Source organism: Cupressus sempervirens, chromosome 8 (assembly GCF_028749045.1).
Source record: "Cupressus sempervirens isolate cs-2001-9-10 chromosome 8, ASM2874904v1, whole genome shotgun sequence".
NCBI classification, from domain to species: Eukaryota; Viridiplantae; Streptophyta; class Pinopsida; order Cupressales; family Cupressaceae; genus Cupressus; species Cupressus sempervirens.
The window spans coordinates 421,084,547-421,094,614 of record NC_143125.1 but is presented as its reverse complement, the minus strand read 5'-3'; the positions used below and the strand labels follow the sequence as shown (position 1 = coordinate 421,094,614).

General features: G+C 35.4%; 1 pseudogene across 2 annotated transcripts; it reads left to right on the top strand.

The window, feature by feature from the left end:
- Nucleotides 1-4,470: 4,470 nt before the first annotated feature.
- Nucleotides 4,471-5,719, top strand: LOC149543033 (vacuolar protein sorting-associated protein 28 homolog 1 pseudogene; annotated as a pseudogene). 2 transcript variants are annotated; one of them, XR_016355586.1, is made up of 2 exons: nucleotides 4,471-4,658; nucleotides 4,917-5,719. The product of XR_016355586.1 is annotated as a vacuolar protein sorting-associated protein 28 homolog 1 pseudogene, transcript variant X2 (transcript). The 2 variants fall into 2 exon arrangements; XR_016355585.1 differs by having other exon boundaries at nucleotides 4,485-4,658; nucleotides 4,836-5,719.
- Nucleotides 5,720-10,068: the final 4,349 nt, after the last annotated feature.

Below are 10,068 nucleotides of genomic sequence, written 5' to 3'. Positions count from 1 at the left end.
CCCCTAGGAAGATAGAAGTCATCAATAAACTTCAAGCACCAAAATAGGTACCAAATTGGAAAAAATTTCAAAAATACCTTATTCGTCATCTCTATCTCGATACTAGCTTTCCGACACTTCTTTTAGATCAAAAAAAGACCCTTGTATTCTCAAGATATCATCAAAAAACTACAGGGCCCTTGTATGAGCATCATAATAAATAAATAAATAAATAAATAAATAAACTTTCACATAAAACACCGGTGGAGCGGTCCAATGGTGGTGGTGGTGGGCCGAGCGGTGAGCGATGGGAGGAGTAGCGACGACAATGCCATATATAGGAACACGATGTCATATTCTTGAACATAGTGCCGAGAACTTTTGCAGGTTGTGATATTACCACTAGTAGTTGGAAGGGTGTTGCGGTGCCCAGGATACTCCCAACGGGCTGAAAAATAGCAAAAGCGATGTTGTGGCCATTTTTGTTTTTTATTTTTATTTTTTAAAATCACATTGTAATGTGTGCAAAAGGTCATACGACCTTCTGAGCAATTTTTTTTGCCTCCCAGATCAATGTTGTCCAAAATAGACAAAATTTATATGAAAATAGGAATTTTGATGCCTTTTGGATCCATCCCTAAAGTCTATTTGGCCTCAAACTACTTTGAAAATTAGTGACCCTCCTGTTTTCTCAAGAAATACCCAAAAAACTCCAGATTTGTTCTGTCAAACCCTTGTTCTCCTTTTTCTCCAAATAAAGAACAAGCTACAATAGATTTGGCTCTGATACCATGAAGGATTTGATCAATACAAATTTGTAAAGCCTAAAGAATACTTGCATGTAAAAACCCTGTTCAGAAGAAAAATACGAGAGGAGGCAAGGGTTTTGCTCTGAAAATATGCAAATTGTATTATCAAAAATGAGAAAGATGCAAGATACGTACAAATAATCTATCCTTATAGAAGGAGATCAAAACTCGAAAAGGGTAACCTAAAAGGTACAAAGGGTAACCTAAAAGGTAAATGCTATTTAATAATTACTAATTAATTATTAAATGAGAATGCAAAAGGTGCATAAAGTGAAATCTTAAGAAGGGAATAAAGTGAATTTAGTAAATGAAATTAAATTAATGCTTTACTCTAACATTTGCTACAAGCCTAAAATCATGAAGTATTTTGTCTCTATGGATTTTTCAAACATATATGATGGTGTGGCATAATGATTTTCCAACTTTCTTTTGTCAAAAACTTTCCTAGAAACAAGTTATCCTCTCTTTACATAAATTGTACAAAGTTGTTTTTGAACCCTTGCTTTTGCTAAAATTTGTACTTGTGGAATACTCATTCAAAAGCTTTCTCTGACATGTTATAAATATCTACCTTGTGTATATTCTAAGAAGACTATCTTAATTTAGTATGCTAAACCGGGGCAGCATATAACTAATGGAAAAACTAGATAATGATCAAGGAATATTACTAAGAAACTTGTCTAGATTAATGAATCTATAGATCAACTTTTAGATAGGGATAAAAGCTCAAGGAAAAAAGTTCCAATTAACTAAAAAAACATTTGTTCTTCAAGGTCATCCATGGTGAGATATATGACACATTCTTCAAATTGATGGCCAATTATGTACTCCCATAGTTGAGGGGACACCTATTTTTTCCTGTTCTATTTTGCTTCTGTACATGTGATTGTGTTGTTCCCAAGTGAGAGCGCCTTGAGAATATATATTGGCTCAATAATATTGTGCTTAGTTGCTAAGTTGTTTCCAATTGCAAGGATTAACCATTGAATGTTGCAATACTCTTTATTGTGTATGGTTTTATTTTGTAACCTGGTCAATAAAAAAAATGCATTGCAAGGATAGAATGTGGATGTAACATAGTTATGCATGGGGAGACAATATATGTGAAAACATGCATGGAGCACACGTACAGACATAGATGTCTAAAGCAAAAATATTGTATGGAACACTAATTGCATTGCCATTCTGTTGAAAATGTATTGTTTGTTTCTTACATGCCATTGGTAATATTTTATCAGTACTAGGAATTTGGAAAAAATCATCACTAAGCGTAAGAAAGATCATGAAAAAAAATCAAGAACCTAGAGGACAAGTTTCTTGGTGTCCAATCTACTCCTAATAAAGTGGAAAATTTCAAGAAATTGGCCTTGTTGGAAAATTAATGAGTAGGTGGAAGTGGTCCATAAGTTGTCAAAGGTAATTCTCTAGTTTCAAATTCTATTGATATTTCACATGATAAGGATAATTCTCAAGTAGAAAAGAAGACCAACACTACTACTTTTCTAGTAGAAAAGAAAACATCTTCTGCAAAGCACCAAACCAAATCAACTTTAAATATAAATCAATAGTCAACAAAGTCGCCTCATTTTCATAGGGGACCCGATTCAACTTTTAAAATTATGAAAGTTACATGATTCTAAAACTAAAACTCGACAAACAACTAAAAACCTCAGAAATACAGTTAGCATGATCTATAGATGTATCAGTAAAGCGCATATCAAGATTATTTATTGTAGAAGAAAAAAAAACAACTCTTTTTGAAAAAATTAAGATCGTCTGACTGAAAAGTAGAAACATATTTACCCTTGAGATGGAATCCCAAGCAACAAGAGCAGTAATACTGTATCCAATACTACCCTATCCAATGCCAAATGGGAACATAAATGACAAATATTTTGATCCATTTTAGGGTTTTCACAACTGCATTTTAATCTGGAAAAGAAATGATTTTTGTGATTAAAGGCATAAAATTCATACCTTATAAGATCCAAGTGTAAAAAAATAGAGGCAGCTATGAAGAAACAAAGAGAGCAAAAAAAAATGCAGTTGTGAAGAAATGAAGAGATGAGAAACTGAATGACAAGAGCAACCAAACACATGACACACCAAAGACTTGTGGAAAGAGAAATCTTTGTTGCCAAGGGAAATGCAAAACGCCTGTACATGAGAGATGCCATTGTTGTAATGACCCTTACCAATATGCCACTAAACAAAACCCTAAATTTAATACACTACTAAAGTATATTGTTGAAATAAGGCAATAATAGTGCCAATGTATTCATTTAATGAAAACCAAATGTTCTTACAAATGATATGGCAATTTTTAGCATCGAAACATTATGACATGACACATTACAGACAAACCCTAACTGGCTATATACAATTGGAACTTGTTACAACTACAAATTGAAATGAAGAACCTGGATTGATCAGATACTGGAGATTGACTGTTGAAGATGATATGGTGAAAGTGCAACTCCACTTGAAACTCCAAACCAACAATTAAGCACAAGTGAAAGGACTGAAATATCCTTCCCATAGCTGCAATAATTTAGGTGATCTTTCACACCCTCAAAATTGCATACCAATTGAGAGTTTTCGTTCTCAATGGCCAATTGTGACTACTTGTAGAAACCCTAGGCTCCACAACGCACATCAACAAAAATCAATAATAAATCTCGATGACAGGCAATAAGCCCTCAATGCTTATTTATTCTTTTTTCCTTGATAGGTCAGCCTATTTTTTAAATTATTTCTCTGCTCCTTCCAGCAACCTCTAAAACATTATCTTATTTAATGGCTTTATAAGATATATCACTTAATTAAATATAAAGTTACCTTGTAATATATTTTTTTATCGATAACTTTATAAATAATTAACTCGTCCAAAACAGGGACATTACAATTGCTTAGTCCTAGATATTGTTAGAAAGAAACAACAATGAAAGTGATTCATCCTTACTTGTCGCTGGATTGAAAATGTGAAGAACAGAACACATAGAGATAAAAAAATGGTGTAAAATGGTAACTTCGAATGATAAAACAAATTAGGTTACAACTCACCGGATTTGAAAAATCATTTCATTATAATTTCTTTCAACTCCTCAAAAACTCAAACCTTAGGGCCCGTTTGGTTGCTGGAATACAACCGGAATAGGAATAGGAAATTAGAATATGATTTGTATTCTTTGTTTGGTGTGTGGAATAGGAATAGGGAATAGGAATACATATTCTCATTTTAGCCCCAAATTGAGCTTTTGTCCATTCCAAAAAATACCTGTAATTGGAATTGCTATTCTTGCATTCATTTTCGCTTTCTCAAATTTGATTAAATTTTCAAATCCGCTTTGACTTGGGGTGAGCGCAGGAACTTTGTTTTCAATATTTTCAAATATTTTAGCGATTTTTCAATGGTGCCGATTGCATCTTCAAAATATTTTCAAATGGCACCGATTGCAAGTTAACCCTATTCCAATTTAAGCTTGCATAACCAAACAAGGGATAAACAAGATTGGATTGCATTTTTCCATTCCTATTCTTCATTTTCCATTCTCATTCAAATTTTCTATTCTAATTCTCAATTCCTACGCTTGCAACCAAATGGACCCTTAGATTCAATTCCCAATTCTTGATATTTCGATGGAAGAACGGTATCCTCACTTTTGGTCAAAATTAGAAGAGTGGAATTCTAATTCCATTTTCAGATTTTCCACCCGAGCAGTGAAGTTGACTAATCACTAATTAAGTTTCGTTCGATAACAGCAACAGAAGACAATTTAGCAAGGCGCAAAGCAATTTCTTCGAAGCTATATAGCCTTCCAGCGTGTGCTGTCCCTTCTCACAGAATTGAATACGTTGCCTCCAAGCAAGGTATCTTCTCGATAGATTTATAAATGTTAAATGCTTTACCAGATCTATAATATGTTGGCTTTTCTTCAATCCAGGTCGTCAATCTGTTAAAAATTTCTCCAAGCGAAAAGATTAAGCTTAAGAACATCAAAGTGGTTTTTTTTTTAACATTTTTCTTTTCCGTATATTCATATGAAGCAATATCAAAAGCAGTCTTGGTCATCAATCTGAAAATTTTGGGACAAGCGCGTCAGTTTCCACTGTTTCTTGTGGCTTTAGGTTTTCGTATAAATATATATTCATTTGGTGGGAGAAAGCCGAAGGGATTGATGGCCAGCGACATGTTGAGGGAAGTGAGATTATGGAACGACAAGCGGGAGCGCGAAATGTACGACAATTTTGCAGACCTCTTTGCCATTATACGAACCATGGAGAAACTAGAAAAAGCCTATGTTCGCGATGTGATTTCCCCAAAAGATTACGAGCCAGAATGTTCAAAATTAATAGCACAATTCAAAACCCTGAGCACATCATTAAAAGACACGGTACCCAGCGTTGAAAGATTCATGGAGACATACAAAATGGACTGCCCAGCTGCCGTAAATCGGCTGCTGGTTTCGGGGATTCCTGCCACTGTAGAACACAAGGCGCAATCCTCCGATATGGGCATGGGCACCGCCGTGGCCGTGGCGGAATGCGTGCAGCATTTTATTACTGCAATGGATTCATTGAAGCTCAACATGGTGGCCGTTGATCAGGTTCATCCCCCGCTTAATGACATATTAACGGCACTCTCCAGGGTTCCCCAGCTGTCTCCGGACTTTGAGGGGAAAGTGAAAATGAGGGACTGGATTTCCAGGTTGAATAAGATGACTGCTGCAGATGAGCTTACCGACCAGCAGGCTCGGCAGTTGCTCTTCGATTTGGAAACATCTTACAACGCATTCATCAATGCTTTACCTAAGTCATCTTGATTGTAAAGGTCTGTAAGTTTACAGCTATTTGATAATTATCTAGATATGAAGTTTAAAAGACGACAACTTTAATGGCAGGATTTCCACTATATTTCATTTTGTATTCAATTTTCTTTGTCATATAGATCCCAAGGATAAATACTACGGTGTAATCATGAAACTTTTTCATATTTTTTATAAATAGATTAATAGCTGGGTTGGGCCAGCGCTCTTTGTATTGTATATATAAAAAAAAATTACATTGTTCTGTTCTGTTCTTTATACCCACATATACTAACCACTGCACACAGCCAAAATCCCTTGACCATACTATTATCTTCTATCCTGTACATACGCGTCTGTCACCTGCTGCATCCATTTCACAAAATTTGCAGCATTCAGAAAACCTTTACATTTTATAACAAATTTTGTTAAAACAAAAATAGAACACCATTTCTCTAATGTTTGCCTGCATCCACTTATCCGATTCTATGTTGGCATCTATAATAACGAAACTTTATTGCAACAACTATGCTTTGTCGAAATCTTGATTATTAGATTATAATGATATTAATTTAATTTGCATCCTCTTATCTGGTCCTTTGCATCTATAATAATGAAACTTTATAAAAACAACTATGCTTTGCAGAAATCTTAAGTATTAGATTATAATGATATTAAATTTCTGCAGGATTTGGATAGAATTGAACCTTCTTTCCTATAGTTTTACAACAATAGCTTTGCGTGGACTGTTGGTCAAACTTGAGCTTGATAATTGTATCAAGGCTCTTGGTTTCAAATTTGTTATAGTTTTAATATCTCAAATCTTTAACTGACTTTTCTTGCTTGTTTTCCAGAAAAGCCATAGTTTGTGAACATATACTCACACAGTTACCGTTGTTTCTTTTTCATAATACTCTTGTCAGTTTTTAATTATAATCTTGTGATTTAGTGCTTGGAGTTTCAAATGCACAATCTATTGGTTTGTTTTAAAATATTAACATTTAGTTTCCCATTTTTGTATTTTAGTTTCTCATTTTTGTACTTCCTTTCTTTCTCAATATGAGCATGTTGGTTCATAGTTCATAACTTCATACAGTATATTCAACCTTCCATTGAAGTTTAAAGGCATGGATAAATGATATTCCATTAGAAGGCATCTCATTTTGTTAGTCGCAAATAAACTTATAAATAACAAGGATAAATGATGGATAAAATTTCAAATGAGAAAAATAGAAAAACCACAAAAAAGCAATAGATTTGTTGTAGAAGGCGGCAAAATTCAGACAGGTTGACCTGCATTTTTTGTGTATGATTCCATAGAGTACTTGTAGAAACCTGTCCAGTTTACTTGTCAAATTGGATCAAGATCAGTATCTGGGCTGGGTTGGATTTGACCTGCAGGTCTAGGGTTCTGAACTGGTAACATAGTATACCTATATGCTATAATGTGTCTACCTGGAAGAAAAATTAGACATTTAATGTGTCTACCTGGAAGAACAATTAGACATTTAGCATTTTTACTAATTTTTTTTTTCGACTCAATTATAGTAATTTACTAATGTGTCTACCTGGAAGAAAAATTAGGCATTTAGCATTGTTCTTATTTTTTTTTCAACTCAGTTACAGTAATTTACTAAGGAACATGGTTGGCTCAATCTTCATAAGGAGGAGCTGTTTGTTAATTTGCAGTTTACAGGGCTTGAACTGCAGTAATTTGGATAATATTGCTAATAGAATGATTTTTGTTTCTAGTCTGACTGATCTTTGGTTATTCTTTAGGTTGTCTCTTAGATTTACGAGAAACTTCACTTGGACAGTATTTACTTGCATTCCTAAGGTATCATGCTTTTCTTCATTGCACTCGTATCTTTTTTCCTTTCTTTTTGTCCCAAGTCTGTCTAATATTTCCGCTTGCTTTCTAATTTTCCCCCCCTTTAATTATTCCCATTTATCACAACCCAGTCATAATGGTGAAAGTTTGAGTTGTCCTGGGATGTGGTGACTGCTGAAACTGAAAAGTTTGGTGTTTGCTGAGAGATGATGTTATGAGAAAAAATGACCAATTATAAGTTCAGCCTACAACTGCCTGGGAATCGAAAAAGAACTCATAGGGAATTAGAGTACCCTACAGTTAGAGTTTTAGCTTTCGACAAAGCATTGACTTCTCTGAGGAAAAGGGTTATGTTGGAGCAATCCCCTTACCTTCTAATTTTCCCCCTGTTAATTATTCCCATTTATCACAGCCCAGACATTACAGTGAAAGTTTGATTCGTTCTGAGATGTGGTTATTGTTGAAACAGAGATTTGTGGTGGTTGCTGAGATTGGATGTTGCAGCAAAGTGGCCAACAAAAAGTACCCTACAGCTACAGTGTTAGCATTATACAAAGCATTAACTTCTCCAAGAAGGAACCTTCAATTGCTTGGGAATCAAACAAATAACTCTTATAGGGGAATTAGAGTACCCTACAGCTACAGTGTTAGTATCATACAACGCAGTAACTTCACCAAGGAAAAGGGTTATGTTGGGGCAATCAAGGACTCCCATACTAGCATTTAGTGAGCTATAACAAAGTGTAGAGAAAGACAAGTTAGTGTAGCAGTGAAGATGATGGTAGTTTTTTCCTAAGAAACAGCAGTGGGCTGCAATAGTTTGGAGTTGGACAGTGATCTGAGTAGGGGTGCTAGACCACTTGCAATGAAAAAGAGAACTTGACTTGGAGTCCCAAAGAGGGGCTTGGATAGTATGACACACCAAGACTGTGCATTTCCCAAACCTAGTAAGGGGTCACTGAGGTTCCTTTGTATACAACAAAAATAATGTTTGAGAGGTATGCAAATTGGGCAGATGATCCAACTTCATTGAGAATGGTTGGTTGCCATGTGGGAGCTGTTTTGACATCCCATAATGGTTCTTGTGTTAAATGCATATCAGAAAAGGGGGTTTGGCATTGATAGTGAATTCTAGTATCGTCCAATATAATCCAAGCAGAGCCAATCCAAGGGATTCTTCGATATGTATGTAGTTATGTGTGTGTATATAATTATGTATGTACTAGTCCTCCCAAGCGATCATTCAAGTTTCTTTGTGCAGAACATAAGTCTCATTTTAGGGCCATTCAAATCCAACGAGGGATCCAAATTGTCTAAGGACACTTGGTTGCTATGTGTGAGCTCTCTTGCTGTCTCAGAATAGCCTCAGTATTCGATGCAATATAGGAAAGGGGTAGATCTGCAAGTCTAGCATTAGGAGCTAATTCATCCAAGCCATACCCATGTAAGGACTATCATGGAAGCCTCCATCTAGTTCTTGTGTTGTGTTGATGGAGACTTTCTCTTTCATTCAAAAAATCCTAGAAACTGCTCCATCAAATTTTAGAGTGCCTTAAGGTCAGCTAAACTGGATGTCATATTTCAACTTGTTGATCAATATGTATATAAGTTCCGAGCTAGGATTGGATAATTTAATGAGAATATCTATATTATCATCTCTGGTTGCAGGTTTCTAAAGCAGGCTTATTTCATTCTATTTCATGAAGTAAGAATTACATCTCTAACTACATTTGTTCTTGTTTCATTTTTGGATTTATGAATTTAGGGCAAAGTATAAGGTGACCCCAAAAAGGGAAATTACAGCTAACTTAACCCCATACTCACAATTTATGCTTGATTTGTACTGACTTATGGTGATGGTTTCAGTGCGCCCACTCCATATACTTTGTTGTTGTGAGCATTGCATTTGTTAATTTAGTTATTTGCATGTATCAAAAGCTAACAATCAGCAATCGTTCTACTTTATTTTCTATATTGTAGAATAGAGAGGGGGCACAAAGATACTGTATTAGAGAACAGAGAAAACAACATTGGTAGCCCCCACAAGTTCTAGAGGGAGAAACTTAGGCATCCATCAAGAACCTCCCATAGATGGAGAGAGCATGGCACATAGAGGCAAGGAGATAGCTTGTCTCTTGAGCCCAAATGTGGGGATGAGAATGAGATTTGGCACTTTGATTGATGTGATGTCTCAAATGTTTAGTAAGTTTAATCAGAGTATGCTCAATAATTCATATGGTAATCAAAAGATCTCATAGAGTAACTGAACAAATAATGCTGAGAACATTTGTTTAAATTAGCAGATTAATAGTTGAAGACAGCCTATAGCAGCAGACTCAAACACTTTCTCAAGGCCTCTACAACCAACTTTCAATAAAAAAAAAGCCTTGCAGAATGTCAATGAGACTTCTCTACCTTTGGTGGATGAGTTAAGGCATGCCTGCACGAAGTATGCCACCCTTCCCAAGCCACTCTAGAACAACTTGACCTGCAATGAGTTCATGGAGTGAAGAGGAAGAGCTGATCACAGAGGACCAGCAGTTGAAAGAGATTTTACACTATGCTTTGGGTAAGGTCACACTTGATCACTTTGATGGGAGTGATAAGTGTTTGGTTAGAGCTTAGGTGCAGAAGTTAGATAATT